The 13,240-nt window shown below is 42.4% G+C and overlaps 1 protein-coding gene across 1 annotated transcript in view; it reads right to left on the reverse strand.

Moving 5' to 3' along the window:
• The window catches only part of COL22A1 (collagen type XXII alpha 1 chain), a 136,868-nt gene that overhangs the window by 32,770 nt on the left and 90,858 nt on the right, over positions 1-13,240 (reverse strand). The window lies entirely within an intron of this gene.

Consider the following 13,240-nt stretch of genomic DNA (forward strand, 5'->3'; position numbering starts at 1 on the left):
TTTTTTGTTCTGTGAAGTAGCATCTTTTTTGTGTAGCTGAATAAAATAACCCTGATATCAGCCAATAAGTTGCAAGCACAATACTCATTAAACCATCCATACTGGACAGAACCTCATAAGGTTTCTTCTCCAGCCTCACACTCAAAGCAACAGTGAACTCACACCAAGTTGTTCACAGTTCATCCATTTTGGCATTGAAGACCTCTGAAAACAAGGCTGCTCCTCTTCCCAAACACAATCAGCAACTTGCATCCTAAATTAATTGCATCTCAGCAGAGGAGAAAGACCTTTATTATTAGCTGAAATAGCATGATTTTTCTCATTTGATTTTTCACACATCCAAGAAGCTGCTTGCAGAGATGTGAAGCCAAGAGTCTTCACAGCCAAGGGTGTGCAACGGCATTTGCAGGGTAGAACTGCAGACTCTCTCCCTCTTGGTGACCATGCATGCAGAGGCAGCTGGTCAGCCCACAGATCAGATCAAGGGTCAGCAAGAGGGGGAGAGGGCTTTCAAAGTTGCATTAGGCTCAAAGAATATGTTATCCAGCAATGCTTAGCACTCCAAGGAGCTCTACTAATAAAGTCATTTCCTCCACCCATATCTATTGCCACAGCCTCTCCTCCGCTGCATAAATTGAAGCACTGTGAGGCACACATCAAGAAACCCATATCAGAACTAACCCTTCACTAGAAATAAAGCTGGAATGTCTAACCAGCTTGCACTGCCAATCTTCAGGTATCCACTGGCCTTACTAGGAAACTGTTTAGAAACAACCTAGACTGTGGAGACAAATTTAACATCCACTGGGGAGCTACCACTGAACCCCAGCACCCAAGAGAGTGAAAAGGCCTCCTGCTTCTGCTACTTCAGTTGAAAAGCGTTGACATTGCTATGCTCTCATATAGTGCCAAAGGAAATGTGACAGAAGGGATGGAAAGCTACCAACAGTTTGTACCCTTAGCTTGCAACCAGCTGCTGAAATCCCCACTGAGGATGTAGCTAACTGGAACAGAGTTCTGATTCCAGGGCAATTTACTTCACTAAGCTACTTATTCTATTTTTATTTTTTAACTAGCCAACCTCTGTTAATGGTATCACAGAACAATCACGTTTTCTTTTCAATAGTCCACAGGAATTTTTTAATTAGGTAAGATCCCAACTATCATGCTCACCATACTGTCAAGACCAAGGGAAGTAATGGTGTACCCAAAAGGTGTCAGTGTCCTCCTCTCTCCATGACAGTGAGGTCAATTAGGATTGCAAAAGAGCCAGTGCATCTCTCCTGGAAACAAGTTAGTAAGGCCCAATAAAGTTGCAATTAGAGAATGAGAACATTGGCCAAGAAGAAATCACAAGGGCCTGAAATTATTTTGTTCAAGAGTAGTCGTGCTGAGAAGGTTACAACTCCAGCAATTAGGCACAAAAGAAAGGCAGGAGATTTTCCTGAGTACTTTTGTCCTTTTCAGACTCCTGAGCATGCTGTCCTTTTCTCACTGAAAATCCAGCCACGTATATTTAGTTTCATCCTCTTTGTTGCACAGCCAGCAGCCTTTAATCAAACCTTCCCACAAATGTTAACAAGAGAATAAATCCGTTCATTAGCTCACAGTTGGCAAAATACTTGTCAAAAGGGTCTATATCTGGCAAACTGCCACCTGATCCAATGTGACCAGAGGAATTTTCATGTAGTATAGCCCTGGAGCACTATCAGCTATACAGAAGCAGATAATGCTGAATAAGAGAGGGATGGTAGGTTCTGCAATTACTGATGGTATACACTGGCACATACTATGGGCATAGAGAGTTTATATGTCAAATTTGTAGAGATTTGACGTATCACTACAAATGTCACTTCGTGGGTGTTTTTTTTTCAAAATTCATTCTGTGATTATTTTCTTGAATTACAGCAATGCCTCATTTGCTTCCTTAGTCACTCTGCTACTCTGCTGTGGACGCTGTATGAATAAATATTAAATGACAGTGACTACACTTGAAAGCTCAGTTCAAAACTGCAAGTGATGAGTAAATATAACAAAGAAATAGCAGAGACAAAGGGCACGGGCTAGTAAAATAGCTGCCAAGCAAACATGGATGCAAGTGCACTGGGCTGAAGGATCTAGGCATCATGCTGTGAGAAACGGGTCAGCTTCAGCAGCTGGCATTAAGCCTTGGGGAAGAAAAGCTCATTGCCTTTCTTGCACCAAGGCCAAATGTAGTTGTGCACTCTGAGAAGGATAACAATAATAGCGTATATTCACAAGTTGGCTGTGCTCCCAGCTTCAAGGCAATGAGATTCTGCTAGTGACGTGTAAACTATATGTAATTGTTTATCTCATGTATTTCTACTGCTACCTCTCTACTTCGTGGATATCTGAATTTCAATTCGTTGCCCTTTCTGAAGAAGCATCTGGACTGGACTGAAAAGTCAGAAGTACCAGGCCTCCAAGGAATTGGGAAGGAGAGACTACTACTAAGAAGAGGAACAGGGTGGAGCTTCTAAGGCAACTTCTCTTTGGTTTAGCCAACACCTGGTTTTAGTGAAGTACCTTTGTGCTTTAGATGAACCAACATATTGTTTATTTCAATAGTTTTGTGGAAAAAAGCTTGAGTGTGCATGTAGTTGTACCTGTGAGTAGGTGTATTAAAAAATACAGCAGTTTGGCTTAGGAATTTCCAAAAATACTGAACACGACAAACTCTGAGGATGCAGCACTAGATGAATAACTCTGAAAACTCTTTCATGAAGGAATCGATAGAAATTCTGTGAGCAAATTGTGAATATTTTCTGAGCCACACTAAAAGAAAAAGATTTTTTCAGATCCATTGGGCAAAAGGAAATGTCACATCATGAGAGAATCCAGAACCCAGGCGACTCTCAGCTGCTGCAGAGTATTAGAGAGACAATGAATAAGAATATACCCATCAACTTTGGTTTACTACAGCTACTGAAAATATATATATAGGTGAGCTGTGGAAGTATAAACATGCATTGACAGGTTTTTTTGTTAGCTTGTTTGCAATAGCAGAGTTATCTCATTTCTAGATTTGAGTGAGGATGTCTTCCTGGTATACCACTGCCATATGTTATGTCAGCTGTAGGTTAGGTTGTCCTTTCGTGGTCATGAAGGTCTTACGGTCTTTTTTTAAAAATTATTTTTATCTTTTTAAAACTTCCATTCCATGCTCACCTTATGCTCACATAGCTTTATTAGTTTTGTATTATCCAAAGATTTACCTCTTGGGTTATTTTCATACAAGTGTAAATTCATTAAGGTTGGAAAAGACACTAAGATTATCTAGCCCAACCTTCAATCAATAACTACCATACTCACTAAGACATGTCCCTCAGTGCCACATGTCACGGTAAAAGAAGAACCATGGAGAATTTTCATCCTATACTTGATGCAGCAGGGAATGTGGCCACTGAGGATAAGGAGAAGGCTGAGGTCCTCAACGCCTTCTTTACAGCTGCCTTTAATAGCCAGACCAGTTATCCTCTGGGCATTTTATGCCCTGATCTGGAAATCTGGGATGCTACTCAGAATATACCCCCAGCGATTCAGGTGGAGACAGTTAGAGAGCTCCTCCTCCATATGGACTGTCACAAGTCCATTGGACCGGACAGCCTACACCCTTAGGTGCTGAGGGAGCTGGTGGGGGTGATTGCCGAGCCACTCTCAACCATCTATCAGCGCTCCTGGTTAACTGGAGAGGTCCCAGAGGATTGGAGGCTTGCTGATGTGATTCCCATCTTCAAGAAGGGCCGTAAGGAGGATCTGGGGAACTACAGGCCTGTCAGCCTATCATGGTTTTATGTTTTTTTTGGTTTTGGTTCTCAGTACTCCGCATCAAAACATCATGTAGTGTACTGGGAGTTAAAGTGTTAATGCTCCAATTCTAGGCACCTATCCCTGTACATTACAGAAGTCATGGGATCTGGCCCTTCCGGGTGAGGCGGTCTCTTACTGCCTGGCAGTGGGTGCTGGAGGGTACTTTCCTGGCCGTTCCAAGCTTTTCAGGTTTGAATCGGTCTCGGGAACTCTCTCTCTCCTATTTTATTTGATTTATTAGTCTCAATTTCAATCAGATTGTATTATATTGTGTTATCTTGCATTCCGATATCATAGTTAGTAAAATAAGTTTTCCTCCATAGATTGTTGCTGCTGTTTTTGTTTTCCTTCCTTCCTTCCCATTTTGTGGGGTGGGGAGGGGAGAGCAGGGGCCTACTGCCCCCTGTCACAGGCGTAAATTGATCTCAGTAACTCCATGACACAGCCTGACCTCGGTACCAGGAAAAGTCATGGAGCAAATCATCTTGGATGAGATGGCACAGCACATGCATGGTGTCCAGGAGATCAGGCCCAGCCAGCATGGGTTCATGAAGGGCAGGTCGTGCTTGACCAATCTCATCTCCTTCTTTGACTGGGTAACCACACTGGTAGATGAGGGAAAGGCTGTTAATGTAGTCTGCCTAGACTTCAGCAAAGCCTTTGACACAGTCTCCCACAGGCTTCTTCTGGGGAAACTGGCTGCCCGTGGTCTGGACAGGTATACCCTTCTTTGGGTAAGGAACTGACTAGAGGGTCATGCCCAATGGGTAGTGGTTAATGGAGTTAAGTCCAGCTGGCGACCAAATGGTGTCCCCCAGGGGTCAGTACTGGGGCCCATCTTGTTTAATATCTTTATTGATGACCTAGATGAGAGGATTGAGTGTACCCTCAGTAAGTTTGCAGATGACACCAAGTTGGGAGGTGGTGTGGATCAGCCTGAGGGTAGAGAGGCCCTACAAAGGGATCTAGATAAGCTGGATCGCTGGACTGAGGTGAATGGGATGAGGTTCAACAAGGCCAAGTGTCACATCCTGCACTTTGGCCGCAATAACCCCAAGCAGCGTTATAGGCTTGGGAATGAGTGGCTGGATGATTGTGAAGAAGAAAGGGATCTGGGGGGGTTGGTTGATGCTCGGCTGAACATGAGCCGACAGTGTGCCCAGGTGGCCAAGAGGGCCAATGGCATCCTGGCCTGCATTAGAAATAGTGTGGCCAGCAGGAGCAGGGAGGTCATCATCCTCCTGTACTCAGTATTGGTGAGGCCGCACCTCGAGTACTGTGTTCAATTTTGGGCCCCTCACTACAGGAAAGATGTTGAGGCCCTGGAGAGTGTCCAGAGAAGGGCAACAAAACTGGTGAGGGGTCTGGAGCACAAGTCTTAGGAGGAGCGGCTGAGGGAGCTGGGATTGTTCAGTTTGGAGAAGAGGAGCTCAGGGGAGACTTCAATGCACTCTACAACTTCCTGAAGGGAGGTTGTGATGAGGAGGGGTTTGGCCTCTTCTCCAAAGCAACAAACAGGACCCGGGGAAATGGCTGCAAGTTGTACCAGAGGAGGTTTAGGTTAGACATAAGGAAGGACTTTTTGTCTCAGAGAGTGGTCAGGCACTGGAATGGCTGCCCAGGGAGGTGGTGGAGTCACTGTCCCTGGCAGTGTTCAAGAGGCGCCTGGATGAGGAGTTACAAGATATGATTTAGTTTGTGGTAGCAATGGTAATGAGAAGACGGTTGGACTAGATGATCTACAGGTTGTTTCCAACCTTGTGATTCTATGATTCTATGTAGCCTTTTCTTGACTCCACCCCCTCCCTGGGAAGTAGCCTCTTCCAGCGCCTCACCACTCATTCGAAGAAGAAATTTTTCCTAATATCCAGCCTAACTATCTTCCGGTGAAACTTAATGCTATTACTTCCCATCTTGTCACTGTTACCTGGGAATAGAGGCTGACACTCACCTCACTACAATTTCCTTTCAGAGAACTGTAGAAAGCAGTAAGGTCTCTTGAGTCTCCTCCAGTCTGAATAATCCCAGTTCCTTCAACCACTCCCCATAAGACTTGTGCTCCACACCACTCACAGAATCACAGAATTGTAGGGGTTGGAAGGGACCTCCAGAGATCATCGAGACCAACCCCCATGCCAAAGCAGTTTCCCTACACCAGGTCGCACAGGTAGGCGTCCAGGTGAGATTTGAATATCTCCAGAGAAGGAGACTCCACAACCTCCCTGGGCAGCCTGTTCCAGTGCTCCGTCACCCTCATCGTGAAGAAGTTCTTACGCACATTCGTGCGAAACTTCCTGTGCTGCAGCTTATGTCCGTTTCCCCTCGTCCTGTCTCCACGTACCACTGAAAAGAGACTGGCCTCACCACTATGGCTGCCACACCTCAGATATTTATAAACCTGGATCAGGTCCCCTCTCAGTCGTCTTTTCTCAAGGCTAAACAGACCCAGTTCACTCAGCCTTTCTTCACAGGGGAGATGCTCCAGGCCCTTCACCATCTTTGTGGCCCTCCGCTGGACTATTTCCAAGAGATCCCTGTCTTTTTTGTACTGGGGAGCCCAGAACTGGACACAGTACTCCAGATGAGGCCTTACCAGGGCAGAGTAGAGGGGGAGGATCACCTCCCTCGACCTGCTGGACACACTCTTCTTAATGCACCCCAGAATGCCATTGGCCTTTTTGGCCACGAGGGCACACTGCTGGCTCATGGACAACCTGTCGTCCACCAGGACGCCCAGGTCCCTCTCTGCAGAGCTCCTCTCCAGCTCTCACTCACCTGCTTCATTGCCCTTCACTGGCCATGCTTGTAGCAAGAGGCCCAAAACCGAACACAGTACTTGAGGTAAGGCCTCACCAGAGCTGAGTACAAAGGGATATTGAGCTTTCTACCCCATATAATTGCTGAACACTATGTATATGGTCTGTGACCAGATTATATCCACATCCCATGTAGATCCTCAGATGTCCGAATGGAAATAATTATAAAATTACAAAGTAGATAACCTAATTATCAGATAATATGTTTCCTCAGAGCACGAACAACTGAAACATACATTTTGCCATATCCAGCCTCACAGGATATTTTCTATGAAAAGGGACCTAAAATGGAGGAGGAAGCAGTCTGCAGATACTTGAAAAGATATGGAGATAGAAATGCTTTACTACCTGAATCTAGAAAGACATCAAAAGCACACAATGGAATAACTATCAGTCATGATTTTTAAGCAATCTGCACAAGTTTAACTGCTTTCCTTTCTTCCACTTGCAGCTCCTTAAGCAGCTGCCAAGTTTACAAATATTTCTTCCAACTTGAGAACAGCTGCGGACTATAATCACACATTTTATTTCAAACTCTGGGTTGTGGCCTTCATTAATAGAAATGAAAGGAAACTAAATGAGAAAATAATGGGAAAAAAAATCAGTCCAAAAACACATCGTTAGATTCTTATTTTCCTGTCAAATTCAAGTAAATCACTGGATATTTCCTTCACCTTACAAAGCAGTCTACAGAAGATATACCGCACTGAGGTCAATTTTATACACCTTCTTTTTTCTCTTCCAAACTGGTCTACACCTACCACAAAAGTATCACTTTTCTAATCCCAGAATGAGATAAAATTTTCTAACCCTGTCACAAAACATCAATAGAGGTATCACTGGGTGACCTTCAAAACTCTGCTAAGCAGAACTCCATGAATTAGACACCCAGCATATTGACAGCTCTGCAAACCAGGGGATCTATATCATAGGTAGGCAACAAAAGCTGAATAAAAACAGAGCAAGAAAGTCAAAATGAGATGGAAACAAAAGCAAGACTGAACTAAGCAATGCTACCACTTCTCTATTAATATACCCCTCTCTCCTTTGTTAATTAAACTCGCAGTATCTCTGCAAAATGAGAATTTACAGCAACTGTATTATTGTTTCCACTCCAGGAGGGTGATGAGTCAGAGGTGCAACTGAACAGGAGACATATGGAAGGTCACAGGTCTGGGACAAAGACAGAAACTGACCGCAGATTTCCTATGTCCTAGGTCAGTGCTCTAATGATAATTTTATTTTTTCTCTCTTCTTGTTCTTTTACCTGTGTTCAATTTGCAACCTGACGATCACTAAGTATAAACCAGAAGACTCAATAGCTTTCTCCATTGGATGAGAAGAAGAAGGATGCAAGAGATGTTGCAAGCTTAGTATGATCTTCAGCTCCAAATTCTTGAGAGCACTTCCAAAAGACAGCATGACTTGGGAAGGAAGTAATATCTTTTTTTCTCATTCTCTAAGCTTTTTCTTCAGAAATATTGACAATTCTGAGTTTGGTGGGGATTTTTTGTTTGTTCGGGATTTTTGTTTCCAGTGAAGGTCAGGAGTGATCTTCAGACCAATTGAGATGCAGAACTGTAGTGTATATATGTCACTCAGCTCCATTTTCAAAAGTCGCTGACCAGAGAGGCAACACAAATGACTGCCATTTTCTAAGGCACAGATGCAAGATTCTGTTAGCTTAAGGATGCTAAAATCCTATTAATATCTTGGAAAATTTGACAACAAAACTGGCATTATCTTCTCTTCTAAAAGAAATAAGACATTCATCTTATCTGGGAGTTCAGTTCATTCTAAGAAAAGAAGAAAATCATCCCCCTGGTTCACTGCATTATATTCTGATTTAATAAACAGAAAGGCCACATGGACATGATACACAGGAACCTGTAGAAGCTGTAGGGGTGCCTAATCTATCAGAAAACCCATTATTCAGTGAGCTGATTAAATGATACTTTTGAACTGTTTTTTTTTTTAATTGCATAGATGTCACTGGGTCACAAAAGGTACTCTACCAAGAGAAATTCAGGAGATCTTGTATTTCAAGGATGTTTGAACCTTTTAGCCCTATCATAAACATCATGGACCTTACCATGAGATCAACAATGGGCCTTCTGAACCTTCATCACATGATCCCAGTCACTGAATGTTTTTTTTCCAAGGGTACGTGCACCTTTTTTCAGGGATCCCAATAGATACCTTTCTCTAAAGAAACCTGATACTCCACCTTTGCATCAAAATAGTTACAACAAAAGGTGTGTTATCAGTGAATATGACACAATTTCATTCATAAACTTGGTGCTGCAGGTGAGAAGGTTCAGCAAACTTAGTTATTTGGTAACTAGCCATGCCTCAGTGAAGGTCACTGTAGAGCTCATAATAGCCTGAGAACCTACAAAGACTTCAAAGCACCCAACATCCTGCCCTTTAGCTTCACACTACCCACACCTTACTATGACACTGTCATAAACTACATATGGGATTTCTGAAAGAGGAGGATGGTCAGACATCTTTGGCAGCTCTTGAACTATCAGTTTTTCCTGTATCAAGGCTGCCCCAAGTGGAAGATTTATTTGAAGTATTCATCTACTTCTGCAATAGAGAGAGAGAGATAACAACGTACTAAATGTTTTATTTGGAGTTCTTCTGTTTAACAGCTATATAAGTTGTTCGATCAACTGACAAAAAAAATCTTCACAAGTTAAAAAAAACACAATTGTTTGCAGACCTAGTTTTGACTAAACATACTGAACAGGAGGCAGAAGGTAACTGGAGTCGATTGGTGCTACAATCCCACTAAAAAGAGGAACTGACAGAGGAAAAAATTGGATTCAAGGGATTGGACTACAAGAAGCAAAATCATTATTTTCTGTGAGGTGAACTTCCATGTAGAAAGGAAAACAATGCAAAGGCAAGAAACAACTCAGCTGGCTATGCTTGCACCTCTCTTGGTCTTCTACCTATGTACCAGTCCTTGCAAGCAGCAAAAGTTTATAATGGGAAAGCAGGATGAAAGTCCCTGCACTGATCAAGATGCACATACAGAACAAGACTGATGGCCTCTGGAATTCCTAAGCGTGAAAGAGATAGCAAAAATGTCTTTTAGCAAAAATATCTTTGTGTTTTAGAACAACATATATCAAGATGAGGATTGATTGGCAGATCATTTGTATCCTGCCTTAACACAGTGAATGCTAAGATCCCCTGCTTGTGAAAGATAGCAAAGGTTTACAAATTTGCTTTATGTAACCAGATCAGGTAGTAAGATTTCATGTCTTTTTCCAGTGACAATACACGGCCTGAACATTAATAGATATATATATATATTGGGATTTATGGATGATGTGGGCAGATATTTTGTTTTGCTAGAAAAATATATTAATTCCTTTTGCTCTTCTTCTGGGAAGTCTTGAATGCTTAAGACCTCCACATACCTATCAAACATTCCAGTATCATTTTGTACATCCAAGAAGAGTGTATTGGGGCAGAGAAGCAGGACTGTAGTACTCCAAACTCCAGTGCTAATCTGCTCCTAAATGTTTAATGCTTCTGCTATTCCATATTCATCACTTACAGTCTACTTTTTCTGAGAAGAATTTTTCCCAGTATTCCACTCAATTCTAAGACTGTAGGCAGTGCTAAAGACAAAGGATGAGAGATCGAAAAGGGGCAACTTACGGATGGATTGTATCAAGGACAGTATAAAACAGCTTGACACACAGTTTCTGCTGTGGTATCAGCTGCACAGTCAGACTGCCACAGTGTCCAGCCATGGCCAAGGAAGATCAGCCAGGTTTTGATCGATGGAAGCAGAACACAGCACTGGAAGGAGAAATTTGGGATCCTCGATTCCAGCAAGGGACCAAAGCTTGTGACGCTGCCCCTGCTCTAAACTCAGAGATTCTTGGAGGAAAAGCTTCATGGCTATAATGTACTGGAGAAGTAGTTGTAAAAATGTGAGAGGGGCAGAAAAAATGTTTCTGATAGGTCATAGCAACCTATGTTTTGTGTAATGCTTCAGCCATCTGTAATTCAATAGGCTACGAGATTCATTTGAATCTTCTAGAAAAGCTTTTTCCTTTTGCACCTAGCGGTTGATAGGTATGGATTAGCTGTCTGCAATATTGCTCTCAGGACCATCTTTAATTTGAACAAGAGTAATCAATGACAGAATTAAGAGAATAAATTGTTCTTCTCTTTTTTTTTTTTTCCCTTCTTCCCTTCAGCTCTTCTATCAGAAGAGGCACAAAGATGGGAAATTTTCTCATCTTTCTTCCTTTCTACACTGCAAGTGTAGATCTTGGCTGAGAACTCTAAGAAGCACTGGAGATTTCACAATGTCTGCTTGCCAGTAGATGTCATTATATACCAGCAATGCACCTGCAAGCCAGAATCTAACAATGAAAAAAATAACAACTGTTTTCTTAGTTTACGTAAGGAAAAACAAGTTACTAGTACTCTTGCACTGCTGAGAATTAAGCTGTCATGATGCACAATTAGTACGTGATCTGGCTTTGAGTTGTTTATTGCAACCTGCATCTGTTATTCTGGGTCACAGAAAACCACAAGACCCTCTAATTACTGTTAAGAAAAAGAACTCCAAAAAACCACAGTTATTTAGCTGTGCAGAAAATACTTTAACTACAGCTAAGAGGACTCAAAAATATTCACGGTGCAGTCTGAAATCGTCTGCACACACAAGAGGATTCATATATACTCAGAGCACTAAGACAGATACTAACTTTGATACACCTTACTCATTAATGGAAAAGTTCAGAAAAGGAATGACAAACAATTCCAGTGAGCTGCATTAAAGCTTTATGGAGTGGATGTGGTTATATTATACAGATATGTAAGATTATACAAATATGTAAATACTGAACTGGGAAGTTAAACACTGAGTGACTTTAACCAGATGAAGTCAGTAGCTGAAAATGGACTCTGAGAGAGATGATTCCTAGCAGCAGTAAAGAAAAAAAGGAAAAAAATCTGCAGCTATTGCACTTTCACTTTTCATTACCAAGTCAATCTGAGCTATGCTCCCATTATTTTTTATTTGGCAATAAACTAACAAGGTCTGAGTGCTATGAACCAAATGCTGAGGTGGCAGACCTCATCTCCAATGAATGCCAATTATTGTGTGACTGGGTTTTTCCTCTGCTTTCCAATTTCAAAGTCAACAGTATCTCTGAACTTTGAGCCATTCTCCCATCTTGTTACTCTCAAGATGTGTTGGCTCAAAGAGCACTGCTCGCTGTCCTGGATGCTGGTACTTCCCAAAGCTCTCTTGAGTGTCTTCTCAGTCTGCCAGTCCCAAGAGAATTGAATTATATTTAAGAGGTTTTGGATTTGTTAACTATCTGAACATCACAGCAGCCCAAACAAGGCCTATAACTTCTCAGCAGCACCTTTCAAACCCCGGGGTTTCAGTGGTGAAAGGACACACATCAGCTCCTGGAGAAATCATTAGTCTTACTTAGAAGCAGCAGGAATAAAGACCAATTCGACATCCTTTCAGTCATAAACTCCATATGGTGTAAGAGCTCAGGGCACATGACCTGCTCCTAGGAGCTCAGCTGGCTACTCCCCTTCCTTTATTTTCAAGCTGTTTTTAAGTTGAGACTCTCACATTTGGTGTTTGCTTGAAATACGCTGAAGCAGCCTGACCATGTCTCTGATCCTGACTTGCAGACTCAGTTTTCTAGCTTGGACTTGAATCAGTTGTAACACTGGGGACCAGTCTGGTCATATGGGCTTTTGGCAACAATGATCAACCAACTCTGCTCCATAGCAGGGGTGTCATGGGACATGTACATAAGGTCCCTATGCTGCCAGCCACGGTATCTCAGCTCTGCCTCCATTCCTCTTGGTTTGTAACTAGTCCTTGCTGCACCTGGACTCTTGTGGACCTAACTCCCAAACGTTATTACTGCTCTGCAGGTCTAAAATGCCACTTGCAGCAACTTAGTCACATGCACAGCACTTCTGGTCTCCAAATACATTCTTTATATTCATCCAAGCAAAAGCACTCCTTGCCCTCAAACCACCATAGCATGCTAGACTCCAGCTACATTTGAAGCACAGACCTGCACTACTTTTGCTTGAGCCTCAAGTTCCTCAATGCCAGCCAGCCTTGATCAATAGCCGCTGCTTTCATGGAATCATGGAATCATTAAAGTTGGAAAAGATACGTAAATTAATCCAGTCCAACCATCAACCCCTCACCACCATGACCACTATACCTTATATAATCCCTAAAAATGGGAATTTATTCAGTTTGGACGAGACGTCAGAGAGGGGGAAGCAAAGATATTCAAAGTCTGGACGGAAAGTAGTTCTCCAGCTTCATATTACAGGAACAAAGACTTCTTGGGCAAAGTCAGCAAATCTGTAGGAGTCAAGCTTTCTGCCTAGGTCTCCTGCAGCATAGTCCAGAGTCTTAGCTATCTGCTTGCTTTTCTATGCTTGGTCCTGCAGTAACTACATCTCTAATAAGCAAGCTATTTCAGAGGTATTATTCTCATTAAAAATCCTATGATACTTCCCACGAATTCTTATCAGGGCAAGTCATTACTATTAAAAAAAAAAAGAAA

The sequence above is a fragment of the Meleagris gallopavo genome, chromosome 3, assembly GCF_000146605.3.
Source record: "Meleagris gallopavo isolate NT-WF06-2002-E0010 breed Aviagen turkey brand Nicholas breeding stock chromosome 3, Turkey_5.1, whole genome shotgun sequence".
In the NCBI taxonomy this organism is placed as follows: Eukaryota; Metazoa; Chordata; class Aves; order Galliformes; family Phasianidae; genus Meleagris; species Meleagris gallopavo.